Source organism: Bombina bombina, chromosome 8, assembly GCF_027579735.1.
Source record: "Bombina bombina isolate aBomBom1 chromosome 8, aBomBom1.pri, whole genome shotgun sequence".
Classification (NCBI taxonomy): Eukaryota; Metazoa; Chordata; class Amphibia; order Anura; family Bombinatoridae; genus Bombina; species Bombina bombina.
The window spans coordinates 151,099,949-151,112,509 of record NC_069506.1 but is presented as its reverse complement, the minus strand read 5'-3'; the positions used below and the strand labels follow the sequence as shown (position 1 = coordinate 151,112,509).

General features: G+C 39.2%; 1 pseudogene; it reads right to left on the bottom strand.

Annotated features, from left to right (window-relative positions):
• Nucleotides 1-541: 541 nt before the first annotated feature.
• LOC128638053 (3-beta-hydroxysteroid sulfotransferase-like) overlaps nucleotides 542-12,561 on the bottom strand; it is a 124,780-nt pseudogene continuing 112,760 nt past the window's right edge.

Genomic DNA, 12,561 nt, shown 5'->3' with positions numbered 1-12,561 from the left:
TTAAAGGGACACAGGTCAAATTAAACTTTAATGATTCAGATAGAGCATGCAATTTTAAACAACTTTACAATTTACTTCCATTGGAAAAAAATGGGCAATCTTTTTTATATTTGCACTTTTTGAGTCACCAGCTCCTACTGAGCATGTGCAAGAATGCACAGAATATATGTATATACATTTGTGATTGGCTGATGGCTGTCACATGGTACAGGGGGTGTGGAAATATACATAACTTTGAAATTTGTTAGAAAAAAAAAAATCTACTAATTTGAAGTTCAGAGTAAGTGCTATTGCATTGTCTTTTTATCAGGGATTTGTTGTTAATTGTGCAAATCTACTGTATTTACTGGTCCTTTAATATAATGTTAATAAAGAACAAACACAAATCTATGTTTAATGATAACACCAAGCAATAAAAAAAAAACAGTTACACTTAGTGCAATTATGAATTTCACCTTAAAATGTTACATTCTTATTTTTTTTTCTTTTAGACATTTCTGCAGTATTAATAAGTTTGTAATGTATAATAAAAACAAAATGATCATGAAGATTATTTTTTATTAAAAAGAGAAAACATTAGCAGTTTAATACAACAAATAAAAACACACTCATTTCTTATCCCACCTAAATGTGGCATTAACATCTATCATAATCTCACTGTATTTTTTTTCAAACTCTTCATTTTGTGCAGGAGTAAAGTGATTTTTCCAGTCTCCAGAAATGCCTAATGAAAAAAAAACAAAAAACACACAACTGTTTCCATGCATGTATAAACAATATGTTAGCGCATATACAGGTATGTCTTCAGTGTAAGTTAAAGGGATATGAAAAACCATTTTTGTCTTTCATGATATATAATACAATTTTAGACAAATGTCCAATTTACTTCTTTGATCTATATTGCTTCCTTCTCTTAGTATCTCTTTTGTTGAAGAAACCGCAATGCACATGGAAATAAATTGCAAAGTTGTTTAAAAACAGAATTTATGTTTACCTGATAAATTACTTTCTCCAACGGTGTGTCCGGTCCACGGCGTCATCCTTACTTGTGGGATATTCTCTTCCCCAACAGGAAATGGCAAAGAGCCCAGCAAAGCTGGTCACATGATCCCTCCTAGGCTCCGCCTACCCCAGTCATTCGACCGACGTTAAGGAGGAATATTTGCATAGGAGAAACCATATGATACCGTGGTGACTGTAGTTAAAGAAAATAAATCATCAGACCTGATTAAAAAACCAGGGCGGGCCGTGGACCGGACACACCGTTGGAGAAAGTAATTTATCAGGTAAACATAAATTCTGTTTTCTCCAACATAGGTGTGTCCGGTCCACGGCGTCATCCTTACTTGTGGGAACCAATACCAAAGCTTTAGGACACGGATGAAGGGAGGGAGCAAATCAGGTCACCTAAATGGAAGGCACCACGGCTTGCAAAACCTTTCTCCCAAAAAATAGCCTCAGAAGAAGCAAAAGTATCAAACTTGTAAAATTTGGTAAAAGTGTGCAGTGAAGACCAAGTCGCTGCCCTACATATCTGATCAACAGAAGCCTCGTTCTTGAAGGCCCATGTGGAAGCCACAGCCCTAGTGGAATGAGCTGTGATTCTTTCAGGAGGCTGCCGTCCGGCAGTCTCGTAAGCCAATCTGATGATGCTTTTAATCCAAAAAGAGAGAGAGGTAGAAGTTGCTTTTTGACCTCTCCTGTTACCAGAATAAACAACAAACAAGGAAGATGTTTGTCTAAAATCCTTTGTAGCATCTAAATAGAATTTTAGAGCGCGAACAACATCCAAATTGTGCAACAAACGTTCCTTCTTCGAAACTGGTTTCGGACACAAAGAAGGCACGACTATCTCCTGGTTAATGTTTTTGTTAGAAACAACTTTTGGAAGAAAACCAGGTTTAGTACGTAAAACCACCTTATCTGCATGGAACACCAGATAAGGAGGAGAACACTGCAGAGCAGATAATTCTGAAACTCTTCTAGCGGAAGAAATTGCAGCCAAAAACAAAACTTTCCAAGATAATAACTTAATATCAACGGAATGTAAGGGTTCAAACGGAACCCCCTGAAGAACTGAAAGAACTAAGTTGAGACTCCAAGGAGGAGTCAAAGGTTTGTAAACAGGCTTGATTCTAACCAGAGCCTGAACAAAGGCTTGAACATCTGGCACAGCTGCCAGCTCTTTGTGAAGTAACACAGACAAGGCAGAAATCTGTCCCTTCAAGGAACTTGCAGATAATCCTTTCTCCAATCCTTCTTGAAGAAAGGATAGAATCCTAGGAATCTTTACCTTGTCCCAAGGGAATCCTTTAGATTCACACCAACAGATATATTTTTTCCATATTTTGTGGTAAATTTTTCTAGTTACAGGCTTTCTGGCCTGAACAAGAGTATCAATAACAGAATCTGAGAACCCTCGCTTTGATAAGATCAAGCGTTCAATCTCCAAGCAGTCAGCTGGAGTAGGACCAGATTCGGATGTTCGAACGGACCTTGAACAAAAAGGTCTCGTCTCAAAGGTAGCTTCCATGGTGAAGCCGATGACATATTCACCAGATCTGCCTACCAAGTCCTGCGTGGTTACGCAGGAGCTATCAAGATCACCTACGCCCTCTCCTGATTGATCCTGGCTACCAGCCTGGGGATGAGAGGAAACGGCGGGAATACATAAGCTAGGTTGAAGGTCCAAGGTGCTACTAGTGCATCTACTAGAGTCGCCTTGGGATCCCAGGATCTGGACCCGTAGCAAGGAACCTTGAAGTTCTAACGAGAGGCCATCAGATCCATGTCTGGAATGCCCCACAGTTGAGTGATTTGGGCAAAGATTTCCGGATGGAGTTCCCACACCCCCGGATGCAATGTCTGACGAATCAGAAAATCCGCTTCCCAAGTTTCCACTCCTGGGATGTGGATTGCAGACAGGTGGCAGGAGCGAGTCTCCGCCCATTGAATGATTTTGGTCACTTCTTCCATCGCCAGGGAACTCCTTGTTCCCCCCTGATGGTTGATGTACGCAACAGTCGTCATGTTGTCTGATTGAAACCGTATGAACTTGGCCCTCGCTAGCTGAGGCCAAGCCTTGAGAGCATTGGATATCGCTCTCAGTTCCAGAATATTTATCGGTAGAAGAGATTCTTCCCGAGACCAAAGACCCTGAGCTTTCAGGGATCCCCAGACCGAGCCCCAGCCCATCAGACTGGCGTCGGTCGTGACAATGACCCACTCTGGTCTGCGGGAGGTCACCCCTTGCGACAGGTTGTCCAGGGACAGCCACCAACGGAGTGAGTCTCTGGTCCTCTGATTTACTTGTATCTTCGGAGACAAGTCTGTATAGTCCCCATTCCACTGACTGAGCATACACAATTGAAATGGTCTTAGATGAATGCGCGCAAAAGGAACTATGTCCATTGCCGCTACCATCAAACCTATCACTTCCATGCACTGTGCTATGGAAGGAAGAGGAACGGAAGGAAGTATCCGACAAGAGTTTAGAAGTTTTGTTTTTCTGGTCTCTGTCAGAAAAATCCTCATTTCTAAGGAGTCTTATTGTTCCCAAGAAGGGAACTCTTGTCGACGGAGATAGAGAACTCTTTTCCACGTTCACTTACCATCCGTGAGATCTGAGAAAGGCCAGGACTATGTCCGTGTGAGCCTTTGCTTGAGGAAGGGACGACGCTTGAATCAGAATGTCGTCCAAGTAAGGTACTACAGCAATGCCCCTTGGTCTTAGCACCGCCAGAAGGGACCCTAGTACCTTTGTGAAAATCCTTGGAACAGTGGCTAATCCGAAAGGAAGCGCCACGAACTGGTAATGCTTGTCCAGGAATGCGAACCTTAGGAACCGATGATGTTCCTTGTGGACAGGAATATGTAGATACGCATCCTTTAAATCCACCGTGGTCAAGAATTGACCTTCCTGGATGGAAGGATTGTTCGAATGGTTTCCATTTTGGACGATGGAACCTTGAGAAACTTGTTTAGGATCTTGAGATCTAAGATTGGTCTGAACGTTCCCTCTTTTTTGGGAACTACGAACAGATTGGAGTAGAACCCCATCCCTCGTTCTTTTAATGGAACAGGATGAATCACTTCCAGAAGATAACCTTGGAAGACTATTTCTAGCGCCCAAGGATCCAGAACATCTCTTGCCCAAGCCCGAGTGAAGAGAGAGAGTCTGCCCCCCACCAAATCCGGTCCCGGATCGGGGGCCCGCATCTCATGCTGTCTTGGGAGCAGTGGCAGGTTTCTTGGCCTGCTTTCCTTTGTTCCAGCCTTGCCTTGGTCTCCAGGCTGGATTGGCTTGAGAAGTATTACCCTCCTGCTTAGAGGACGTAGCACTTGGGGCTGGTCCGTTTCTGCGAAAGGGACGAAAATTAGGTTTATTTTTGGCCTTGAAAGACCTATTCTGAGGAAGGGCGTGGCCCTTGCCCCCAGTGATATCAGAGATAAACTCTTTCAAGTCAGGGCCAAACAGTGTTTTCCCCTTGAAAGGAATGTCAAACAATTTGTTCTTGGAAGACGCATCCGCTGACCAAGATTTTAACCAAAGCGCTCTGCGCGCCACAATAGCAAACCCAGAATTTTTCGCCGCTAATCTAGCCAATTGCAAGGTGGCGTCTAGGGTGAAAGAATTAGCCAAATTAAGAGCACGAATTCTGTCCATAATCTCCTCATAAGAAGAAGAATTACTAATAATCGCCTTTTCTAGCTCATCGCACCAGAAACACGCGGCTGTAGTGACAGGGACAATGCATGCAATTGGTTGTAGAAGGTAACCTTGCTGAACAAACATCTTTTTTAGCAAACCTTCTAATTTTTTATCCATAGGATCTTGGAAAGCACAACTATCTTCTATGGGTATAGTGGTGCGCTTGTTTAGAGTAGAAACCGCCCCCTCGACCTTGGGGACTGTCTGCCATAAGTCCTTTCTAGGGTCGACTATAGGAAACAATTTTTTAAATATGGGGGGAGGTACGAAAGGTACACCGGGCCTGTCCCATTCTTTATTAACAATGTACGCCACCCGCTTGAGTATAGGAAAAGCTTCGGGGGGCCCCGGGGCCTCTAGGAACTTGTCCATTTTACATAGTGTTTCTGGAATGACCAGATAATCACAATCATCCAAATTGGATAACACCTCCTTAAGCAGAGCGCGGAGATGTTCCAACTTAAATTTAAAAGTAATCACATCAGGTTCAGCTTGTTGAGAAATTTTTCCTGAATCTGAAATTTCTCCCTCAGACAAAACCTCCCTGGCCCCCTCAGACTGGTGTAGGGGCCCTTCAGAAACAATATCATCAGCGGCCTCATGCTCTTCAGTATTTTCTAAAACAGAGCAGTCGCGCTTTCGCTGACAAGTGGGCATATTGGCTAAAATGTTTTTGATAGAATTATCCATTACAGCCGTTAATTGTTGCATAGTAAGGAGTATTGGCACGCTAGATGTACTAGGGGCCTCCTGTATGGGCAAAACTGGTGTAGACGAAGGAGGGGATGATGCAGTACCATGCTTACTCCCCTCACTTGAGGAATCATCTTGGGCATCATTTTTACTAAATTTATTATGACATAAATCGCATCTATTTAAATGAAAAGGAACCTTGGCTTCCCCACAGTCAGAACACAATCTATCTGGTAGTTCAGACATGTTAAACAGGCATAAACTTGATAACAAAGCACAAAAAACGTTTTAAAATAAAACCGTTACTGTCACTTTAAATTTTAAACTGAACACACTTTATTACTGCAATTGCGAAAAAGTATGAAGGAATTCACCAAAATTTCACCACAGTGTCTTAAAGCCTTAAAATTATTGCACACCAAATTTGGAAGCTTTAACCCTTAAAATAACGGAACCGGAGCCGTTTTTATATTTAACCCCTTTACAGTCCCTGGAATCTGCTTTGCTGAGACCCAACCAAGCCCAAAGGGGAATACGATACCAAATAATGCCTTCAGAAAGACTTTTCTATGTATCAGAGCTCCACACACATGCAGCTGCATGTCATGCTGTTCTCAAAAACAAGTGCGCCATACCGGCGCGAAAATGAGGCTCTGACTATGATTAGGGAAAGCCCCAATAGAATAAAGTGTCTAAAACAGTGCCTGCCGATATTATTTTACAAAAAATACCCAGATTAAATGATTCCTCAAGGCTAAATATGTGTAAATATGATCGATTTAGCCCAGAAAATGTCTACAGTCTTAATAAGCCCTTGTGAAGCCCTTATTTACTGTGTGAATAAAAATGGCTTACCGGATCCCATAGGGAAAATGACAGCTTCCAGCATTACATCGTCTTGTTAGAATGTGTCATACCTCAAGCAGCAAAAGACTGCACACTGTTCCCCCAACTGAAGTTAATTCCTCTCAACAGTCCTGTGTGGAACAGCCATGGATTTTAGTAACGGTTGCTAAAATCATTTTCCTCATACAAACAGAAATCTTCATCTCTTTTCTGTTTCAGAGTAAATAGTACATACCAGCACTATTTTAAAATAACAAACTCTTGATTGAATAATAAAAACTACAGTTAAACACTAAAAAACTCTAAGCCATCTCCGTGGAGATGTTGCCTGTACAACGGCAAAGAGAATGACAGGGGTAGGCGGAGCCTAGGAGGGATCATGTGACCAGCTTTGCTGGGCTCTTTGCCATTTCCTGTTGGGGAAGAGAATATCCCACAAGTAAGGATGACGCCGTGGACCGGACACACCTATGTTGGAGAAATTGCAAGCTTTCTCTGAAATCACACAAATTGGGTTTCATGTCCATGTAAGATTTATGGAAAGATTACAAGTGGAGTGCTAACTCCACAAGCAGTACGTTTTTGCGCACATCGGGTAGTGCTCGTATTACAAGTTGAAAGTAAATTGTTTTCATTTACGCACCAACCCGATGCGTAACAAAGCTGAACTTTGAATATCACACGTGTGGTAACATATTCCCCCTTAGGGGTAGATTTAACAAAGGTCGAGCGGACATGATTCGCTACAACCTCACTAAACTAACTAACAGCGTATTTATCATTGCACAAGCATTTCAGGTGAAATGCTTGTGCAATGCTGCCCCCTGCACACTGACGCTAGCAGAGGCCATCAATTATCCCGACCGGATCAAGATGATTTCAGTCCGCCACCTAAAAGGTGGTGGACAAGTTAAAGGGACAGTCAAGTCTCAAAATAACTTTCATGTTTCAAATAGGGTATGTCATTTTAAACAACTTTCCAATTTACTTTTATCACCAATTTTTCTTTGTTCTCAAAAGCCTCATATGTGCTAACAATAAATCCCTCTCCTCATAGACTTCAATGGGCATGCTACAAAACCATGTTCTGGCTTTTGCGCTAACCCAAAGGTCTGCAAAGCCAAAAAGCTCTAAAGCTAAAAATGTGCTAAGAAAAAGTGGAAATAGCATTTTTTTTTTTTTTATGAGAGAGTGAGAGAGTGAGAAGTTAGAGGTGCACTCTCACTTAAAACATAACATCCACCAGGGTTCTAGCAAAGCAGTAGTTATCCAAACAAATGACTTGCACTCCCTGGAATTTTTTAAAAGGTGTTTAATCAAACGTGACGAAGGGGTCTTTGCCCCTTCCTTAGACTCTGAGGAAGGGGGCAAAGACCCTGGAACGTCACACATTTGATTAAACACCTTTTAAAAAATTCCAGGGAGTGCAAGTCGTTTGTTTTGAGATATATATATATATATATATCAACATTTTAAATTAGGGGGAGATAAAAGGTGAGTTTAAAATCCTCCACTACGCACAAAATATAGAAAAATAATTCATTGTGTAGTTCATTAACAAATCTAGACAGGCCCGAAGGCTTGTTTTCCCACAGAAAACCTCTGAATTACATTGTTTCCAATGCAGCAAAGGATTCTGGGAAAGATATGCAAATTAAGTACACAATGACACACCTTTTTATCTTTTGGGTAAGGTATCCTTTGCTGCATTGGAAACAATGTAATTCAGAGGTTTTCTGTGGGAAAACAAGCCTTCGGGCCTGTCTAGATTTGTTAATGAACTACACAATGAGTTATTTTTCTATATTTTGTGCGTAGTGGAGGATTTTAAACTCACCTTTTATCTCCCCCTAATTTAAAATGTTGTTGTATTCTGCCTGGAATCAACTTCACCCAGCAGTGATTCAAACCTTCTCCAAGCATTTCACATTTCTTGTGAAATGCTTGTGCAATGCTGTCCCCTGCATACTCGCGACCAATCGGCCGCTAGCAGGGGTGTCAATCATCCCGAACGGATCAGGATGATTTCAGTCCGCCACTTAAAAGGTGGCAGATAAGTTACGACTGCTGCTTCTTAACTTCTGTTTCAGGCGAGCCTGAAACGATAGGTGTAGAATGCAGCATCCGCTGCATAATAAATCTACCCCTATCCCTTTTCTTTCATACTACACATCCCAGAATGCCATATTTCGTAATTGTAAATTACACATTTTATGATAAACGGGAAGTGACGTCCACGATACTGGATTAGACACCAGAATTACTACAGAATTCTAAACTCTCTGGGGATATTGGTAAGTTATCTAGGAGATCATCAAAACATTGATGAATAACGGATGACTCGTTTGGCGGGTATCTAACCAGCAGTAGTGATTTAATTGTTATTTAAATAATCAATTTGTGAGCAGATATCTCAGAGATGTCTTGAGAAAGGCCCTGTTAAGGGCTGAGGCTGAAATGCATTGATTACTGAGTTTTCTTGTATTGAGCATCATTGGGGCCCAGTAAGACTTATTTTTATGGTTTTGGACAGTTTTGCAGTAGTGGTGTGCACTATGTTTGTGCTTTTATTTTTTTAGGTTCTTACTTATTCATGTTTTGATCGGATTATCTAAATATATTTTTCTACATTTTTATTATTTTTTTGGACACACAATATCATTTGGGACATCACTTTTCCACACTGAACCTAAACAGGAAACAGTGTGACACTTGGGACACAATTCTTTTTAATAACTTTTTTATATTTTTGTGATCTTCTATTTCTTCTGTTTTTTTATGGGATACCCATTTTATTTTATATATATGCATATATAAGTATAGTTTGTATTAGTATGTATTTTAATCTGTTTTCACTTATACTTATTGTTATAATTTCTACAGATTTATTGCTAGATTACAAGTGGCGCGCTATAAATAACCAGTTTGCTTGTTTGCGGGTGTGCAATAAATAACCAGCCATTACAAGTATATATATATATGTGTATGTGTGTATGTATGTGTGTATGTATATATATATATATATATATATATATATATATATATATATATATATATATATATATATATATATATATATATATATATATATATATATATATATAATATAAATATAATCCAGGTTACGGAATGCACAATCTCACAAAAGTAGATTGCCAAGGTGCTCTGCAGTTCAAAATACAAAAGTTTTCCACAAAAGCAGGCACTCACTGGTCTTAATTAAAAAGAGAAAATTTATTTAATCTAGTAAAAAGGTATCCATGACGTTTCGGTACATTCCTGTACCTAGAGGTTTTTAATTTTCTGTTTGTTTTGTATGTGGTAACATTTGATAAAGGTACAGGAATGTACCGAGACATCATTGATACCTTTTTACTGGATTAAATACATTTTCTCTTTTTAATTAAGACCAGTGAGTGCCTGCTTTTGTGGAAAACTTTTGTATTTTGAACCGCAGAGCACCTTGGCAATCTACTTTTGTGAGATTGTGCATTCCCTAACCTGGATATTTATATATATATATATATATATATATATATATATATATATATATATATATATATATATATACACATATATATATATATATATATATATATATATATATATATATATATATATATATATATATATATATATATATACATACACATATATATACACAGAAAGCCCTCAGTTTACGCCGGGGTTAGGTTCCAGAAGGAATGGTTGTAAATCGAAACCGTTGTAAATTGAAACCCAGTTTATAATGTAAGTCAATGGGAAGTGAGGGGGTTAGGTTCCAGGCCCCTCTCAAAATTGTCATAAGTAACACCTAATACATTATTTTTAAAGCTTTGAAATTAAGACTTTAAATGCTAAACAGCATTATAAACCTTATAAAATAATCACATAACACAGAATATATAATTAAACTAAGTTAAATGAACAAAAACATTTGCTAAACAGCATTATAAGCCTAATAAAATAATCACACAACACAGACTTTACTTGCATTTTTCTGAAAACAGTTCTTTCTATGCATTCCAATCTGGACTGAGTTATAGACAGGAAGATTTTGTTCCTTTGAAATCTGCTCGATAGCTCAGGTCTAGTTAAACTGATTAATTTCAGCTTGCTTGACTTACATATCTTTGCTGCAACACAAGTGGACAGCTCCACCTACTGGCTATTTTAATCAATGCACTGCTTCTCAATGCTTTTCAATAGCAGTCACATGACTGAAAAAAAAGGTTGTTATTTTGAAACGGTGTAAATTGAACTATTGTAAACCAAGGGCTACCTGTGTATATATATATACACACACACACACACACACACATATATATACACATATTAGACAAATCCTTTGGAGCCCATTTTTTTTTCTTACACCTTATACCAAGGGCTCCATTTATTAAGAAGCCAATGCTGCTTCGGAGCCCCATTATTTTGGGTCTGCCTGAAACGGAAGTTAAGAAGCAGGGGTCATAAGTGGCGGATTGAAATCATCCCGATCCAATCGGGATGATTGACGGCACCTGTTAACGGCCGAGGGTATTTCACAAAAAATGCTTGTGCAATGATAAATGCTAACAGTGTATGCTGTCGGCATTTAGCGAGGTCGAGCGAACATGATTCGCTACAGCGAATCATGCTCGCTCGTTCTTTAATAAATCTACCCCATATATTTTTAAGCCCTTATGTTTTTAAATATTTTTTTTATCAGAGTGTTTATAAAAGTATAATTTTACTTTAAAGTGTATTTATGTTGTTTTTAACTTTTTTTTCTTCCGCTACCTTTTACACAAGCTCCCAAGTGACGCTAACCCGACGAGTGTAAATCGTGATTGCGCTCAAGAGAACGCATTTACTTTAAACTCATAATATGTGTTTTTCATCATGCACAAAAAGATGGAAAAAAATCTGATATTGCTCGCTCGCAACAGTTAGTGTGCCACGTATAATCTAGCCCTACGTGTGTTAGTTCGTTCTTTCCCCTCACCTTGGTGACGTTGAGTGGTGGGTCTATTTAACATGAGGCAGTTTATTCAGCATGCAACTGTGAACTAAGTACAATATCAGTGTTTTTAACAAAAACAAATGTAAATGTTTAGATAAAATTCAGTATTGGTTTTGTTTTAAATTAAATGAATACAGAATAGTGCAGTCACAGAATATTCAGGGAAATGAATATCCCTGAATATTCGGAACGAAAATTTAATGTGAAATTAAAATTTCTTTGCTACATATCCCTAATGTGTAATAACCTTCTGTGAGTATAAGCCTTTGTATTTGGTTTTAGATATGTATGGTAACATATGCAGATGAAGCGGGGCTTTGATGATATAAATGTTTTCTGTGAATTAGTTTATGGATAGCACGAAACATAGAAGAGTAATACTTTATTTTCAGGCTCGCTGGAAACAGAAGTTATGAAGCAGCGGTCTAATGACCGCTGCTCCATAACTTGTCCGCCTGCTCTTAGGCAGCGGACAGAAATCAACTTGATCCGGTTGATTGACACCCCCTGCTAGCAGCCGATTGGCCGTGAATCTGCAGGGGGCGGCATTGCACAAGCAGTTCACAAGAACTGCTGGTGCATTGATTAATGCTGACAGCGTATGCTGTCTGAATTTATCGATGTGCGGCGGACATGATACACTACATCGTATCCTGTCCGCTCGCACTATGATAAATTGACCCCTATGTCTTTAGTCAAGCTAACTCAATGTATCAACTCACGCACAACACATAACTCACAACTTGTAATATGAACAATGTTTAGCGCAACCACACTATCCATTGAAAGTACATGACACACTAAAGAGATGTTGGACGCACTTAACATTCATTGGTAATTCTGTTGTACCATTGACGTAAAATAACATATTATGCGCTATTCTGAGCAAGGGCCCACAATACCGATTATTAATAGTGCTTCACTTTTAATCTAGGCCTACGTCAGTCACTGAGTTTCCTTTTGTACAAAGCACTACACCTGCAATAACATACCTTTTCTGTAGAAGTTTCCTAGTTTTTTGTCAAAAATATTTTCTGGCACTGCACTGTAATTGGACTTGTTGTTTTCTTTCATTGCTTTGAAAGAAGAATTTTCAACCACCAAATCTATGGCCGCATCATCAAGCTCCTTTCCAAGGAATTTACAGACAGTAATCACACTGCTCCTAGGATCCTATAACAATAAACAAAGTAAGCAGCTAAACAAAAACTTTGCACTTTCTACTTAAGATGTTTGTACTTAAAGGGATATTGAACTGCTCAGTACAGCTACATTAGCGTGGTTACTATTCACTATGCTATTGAAGTTC